This window comes from Lactuca virosa, chromosome 4, assembly GCF_052849685.1.
Source record: "Lactuca virosa cultivar CGN04683 chromosome 4, Lactuca_virosa_CGN04683_v6, whole genome shotgun sequence".
NCBI classification, from domain to species: Eukaryota; Viridiplantae; Streptophyta; class Magnoliopsida; order Asterales; family Asteraceae; genus Lactuca; species Lactuca virosa.
The window spans coordinates 61,160,170-61,165,821 of record NC_136429.1 but is presented as its reverse complement, the minus strand read 5'-3'; positions in this window follow the sequence as shown (position 1 = coordinate 61,165,821).

Genomic DNA, 5,652 nt, shown 5'->3' with positions numbered 1-5,652 from the left:
CCTTGAAGAAATAGAAGAAGTTCTGAGCCCCCTGTAAGCAGCCTAGCTTGAATCTTCCTTCCTTCCTTGCAAGAATGCACTATGGTGGTGAAATTATCCCTCTCTCTCTCTAAGCTCTCTGGCTCACTAGGGTTTCTCCAGGGTATGAGTGGCCGCAATTGAAGGCCATAAGAACCCTTAAATAGGGCACACACCCAAAGATTTAGGGTTTCTGTCTACAGCGCGGACTCGTCGAGTCGACTCGCTGACACATCTAGTCCATTCATTAATCCTAGTCAGCAGTCGCGATCCTACTCAACGAGTCTAGACGTCAACTCGTCGAGTCCCTCTCCTTGACTCAAAAATAAATACTCAATTTATGATACCTGGAAATCCGGATGTTACAGAACCAAGTGCACTATCTTCACCGACCATAAGAGTCTGCAACACATCTTTGATCAGAAGGAGTTAAACATGAGACATTGGCGATGGGTAGAGCTACTCAGTGACTACGAGTGCGACATTCGATACCATCCCGACAAGGCCAATGTGGTAGGAGATGCCCTCAGCCGAAAGGAGTATTCAGGGCGAAAGGTGAAAGCATTAACAATGACCATTCATTCCCATCTATCCGCAGAAATCAGAGAGGCTCAGCAGGAAGCCTTGAAACCAGAGAAAGTGGCGGATGAAGCATTGCGGGGAATGGATAAGAACTTAGAGGTCAAGGGAGACGGAGTGTACTATTTCATGAACCGGATCTGGACCCCAAAGTTCGGTGGGTACAAAGAGGTTGTCATTAATGAGGCTCACAAGACGAAATAGTCCGTTCACCCAGGTTCAGATAAGATGTATCTGGATCTCAAACAGCTCTATTGGTGGCCAAACATGAAAGCGGAAATTGCAACCTTCGTGGGTAAGTGCTTGACTTGCACCAAGGTGAATGTGGAGTATCAAAAGCCCTCAGGTTTACTTCAGTAGCCAGAAATACCTGAGTGGAAGTAGGAAAGGATAACAATGGATTTTATCACTAAGTTACCTAGATCTCCGAGTGGACACGACGCCATCTGGGTAATTTTCGATCGGTTGACAAAATCCGCCCACTTCCTGCCAATCAAAGAAAACTTCAAAATGGAGAGACTCACGCAGATCTACATTCGAGAGATAGTTCGCCTTCACGGGGTACCTATATCCATTATCTCCGACCGAGATAGTAAGTTCACCTCAAGGTTTTGGTAATCGCTACAGAAGGCTCTTGGAACTAAGTTGGATATGAGCACGGCTTATCATCCACAAACAGATGGACAGAGTGAGAGGACAATCCAGACATTGGAAGATATGTTGAGAGCCTGTGTCATTGACTTTGGCACGTCATGGGACACTCATATTCCTTTGGTCGAATTTTCTTACAACAACAGCTACCATACCACCATCAAGGCTGCGCCGTTTGAATCCCTCTATGGCCGCAAGTGCAGATCCCCTCTATGTTGGGCTGAGGTGGGTGACACGCAGCTAGTCAAGGGCCGAGTCCCCGACAGCACTCTCACAAGTCCTGAAATCATCCGAGAGACGACTGAAAATATCGTACAAATCTGGGAACGACTGAAAGCCTCACGAGATAGACAAAAGAGCTACGCTGATAAGAGACGAAAACCCTTGGAGTTCCAGGTTGGTGACTGTGTTTTGTTGTAGGTCTCACCCTGGAAAGGCATGATACGCTTCGGAAAGCGTGGAAAGCTGAATCCAAGATACATTGGACCATTCGAGATCCTTGCTAGGATCGGTCCAGTAGCGTACAAACTCCAGTTACCCCGAGAACTTAGCAACGTACATCCCGTATTCCACGTGTCGAACCTAAAGAAGTGTCTGTCTGATGAAACACTTGTGATACCCCTCGATGAGATCGAACTAGATGAGAATTTGCACTTCGTGGAAGAACCTGTAGAAATCATGGATCGGGAAGTCAAACGAATGAAATAAAGCCGCATCCCGATAGTGAAGGTTCGCTGGAATGCCAAGCGGGGACCTGAATTCACTTGGGAGCGCGAGGATTCAATGAAACAGAAGTACCCTCATCTCTTCCGGAGTCCATGATTTGTATTATGTGTCTAAATTTCGGGACGAAATTCCCTCTAACGGGGGATAATGTGACAACCTGAAACTTTTTCCATTCCGTTATGCGGTTTCCGTTAATAAAATTTGAATTTATTAATGTTCCGTCAAACTTCTTGGTTTAGAAAATCATCTAGTTTTATATAATTAAATTTATATATGCGAGTTGGAACCAAATCGCGCAAAAGACCCGAAGTCTCCTCAAAAATCAAAACAATTTTCGGCCTAAGTGAGTTTACGGCTGTAAACGAGTTTATGGTCGTACACCCGTTTACGGCCAGTGTCAGGTGGACCCCCATCCACCGACCACAAAACCCCTATAAATATGAGACCCCCACCCTCATTTGAACACTGCTGGCAGAAAACCGTATCATTCTCTCTCTAAAAACCTTGACTGTAAACACCTAAAACCACCTTCAATCTTCGGGAAAACATCGAGAAACACCATTTGGAGTCATTTCGGGAAGTCTGGAGCACATTTATCTTTGAAATCAACACCCTTGTTCTTGAGTTTACGGCCCATCTTCAAAGACCGTAAACCCTGTTCTTGAGTTTACGACCGTAAACTCATCGAGTCTTCAAAGGTCGTAAACCCCAGTTCACGGCCGTAAACCCTGTTCACGGGCGTAAACTGTCTGTCGACCGTAAACCACCCTTCACGACCGTAACCCCTTGCTCACGGCCAAAAACTCGATCCCTTGATTCAATCAAGCCCCGGTAACATCCCTCAACCGAGCACAAGTGTTCTTCTAACACTTTATCTAACGAAATCGCTAATTTAGATACATATATGTATTTATTTGATAATAGGATTCCGTTAAGTGCCACGTACAACAACTCGAGGATCTTCATTTCAGTCGACGCTTTCACACAACAACAGTGAGTTCATACCCCTACACTTTTACTGGTTTTAAAACGTTTTAAGGGGGAGAATACAAGCTAAACCATAAATGCTTTTGTAAATTAATACAAAGAGCTTTTAACAAATATAAAACTCATGCAATTCTCATACTTTAACCCTTTTGTACTATGTTGAGCATAAGGGAAGTTTTTCAACTTATCACTAAATTGCATAGTTTTTCGGACTCGATATTCACTACGCTATACATGCAAACTATAATCGGTATAGTTTGGAATTTTCGAAACATAACAAGTACAGAAACTGTCACTACTAAACATATATGACATATTTAGTTATAGTTTACATCACAACATGAACATGGCATTCATAACTGTAGTTGTCACTACATACGGTATACATACGGATTTCACTACGGTATAACACTACAACACTACATGTACCCTTAGGTGTACATGGATAAATCCTATCATAGTATAACCAGAGTCTCCTGGAGGGAGAGCGTGGGATTTGTGAATAGATCTATTCGGGACTGAGAATCCCACACCCGAACTGCTAGCTACAGTTAGGCAGGCATGCATGGGGTGACAAATGTCATTTAACTCAACGCCTGAAGAACGTTGGAAAGGTCTCTAGTCATATCAAGTATGGTTATACGACTCACAATATGTATAAATCACCTTTAGTTTGCAAGTTGGCACTCTTCAACAGTTTTATTTATACTAAATAGAACTAATACACACTACAACTGGAGAATTTCCAGGGTTTTCAAACAGAACCGATCATACAATGGTTTCACGTACGAAATACTTATACATCATGATTAACATTAGCTAGTCATATGAAGTATTATTTTCGCATATCACTATAGTTTTATACAGGATTGAAAACACTACATTTTCACTAAAGAAAATATCGGATTTTCTTGGAAACATACAGTTATTCATGGTTTTATGCAAAATTTAAAACACTACATTTTCACTAAAGAAAATATCGGATTTTCTTGAAACTATACAAACACCTTTACAAGCTCATCAAGAAGTTTTCATTACAAAATATTACTTATGAACTCACCAGCTTTATGCTGATATTTTTCAAACTGCTTGTATTCTCAGGAAATCAGTAGACAGGTATCTGCTGGATTTTTTTTGAGGAGCTGGAGCAATAAGAGTTTTATGTTTATATTTAACAAACTATTTGATATAATTCAAACAAGTTTCAGACAAAGTTCCAAACTGGTGTAATCATTTTCATTTAAGTATTCACTGTAATGGTTGTGTTACTATGATTGCTATTATTCATTGGTTGTGATGCTACACATGACGTCCTCCACCCCAGAATATTTCCGCCATTCTGGTTTTGGGGTGTAACAGAAACTATAAGATTTAGCTCATAATTACAGTAGATAGCAATCCAAAAACGAAGTCTAACAATGCAACCATAGTGTAATTCAAGAATAAAGTGAAAAGTTAACTTATGTTGCCTTGAATCTCCTTGGAATTTAAGATTAGGATTTCTTTCTTGATTTCCAGAGCTCCAGATGCCTTCTTGGTCGTCAAGTAATTCTCCCAAAAACTCCAGAGAGCCTCAATTCGGGATTGTGACTTCTATTTATAGTTTTCAGAAAACAGGGTCTACTCGTTGAGTAGGTAATCGACTCGCCGAGTCCCCTCTTTAGAGTCCGTATACGGGCAAGGACTTTTGTGTTTTGCTTCGCGAACATTCGTGGGCACTCGTCGAGTAGACGTCCAGACTCGCTGAGTCCTTCATGATTTGACTCTTTTTTCTTTAGATCTTCAATTCCCGAGCTTCCGATCGCATCTCCTGCTTCCTTTTGCTTCCGAGCATATCTTTTGGACTGAAAATACAATTTAAACACAATTAAGTACCTTTTGTCCATATATTGCAATAATTTAGCCAATTAATAATAAAATTCTATACTAAATTTATAGCTAAATATGCACATATCATCTTTCCTGTTGCTGCCACTTGATTTTCTAATGAATGAAAAAAATTTCAACTCCCTTAACATCCAAATCATTGACATGTACAGTAATATGATGTAGAAGTAGAATCTATATAGAAAAAAACAAAATGAAAATTATTAATAAATAAAATATGAAAGATATAACCAATAATAACTGAAAATAGTAACCAAAGGGCTTCTAGCCCAGCGGTATCTGGTGTTGCCCTCCCTCCTTGAGGTTCAGGGTTCAAGTCCCGTCATGGACATTGGTGGATTTAAGGAATAGTTTAGGAGTAGGTTAAATTTGCCGTTAAAAAAAACCGAAAATAGGAACAACCTCTTTTATTAACTCAGTCAAGTAACATAAATATCTTTCCAAGAAAACATATGTTGCAATTTTTATGAAAGTGGAATGGAATGGAATGATGAAAGAAAGGTATTCATAAAATAAATGACACCATTCTATCCAACATCCCCTCTATGAAAATGTAATGATGAATACTCACCCAGTGGAAATTGTTTCACCACACAAGAAGTCCATGTCTTCGAAAAGAAGCAGGAACTTCATGGCTTCTACAAAAACCATTAAATCCCAAATTCAATCAGGCCTAGTAAAAAATTACTTTTTACCCCTGTTTTCAACTTCCAGCAAAGTAAATTACATAAAACAAATAACAAAGCTATATCTTCTAAGGTCTTTCTGCCATAAAAATCAAAAATTTTGGTTATAACCAAAGAA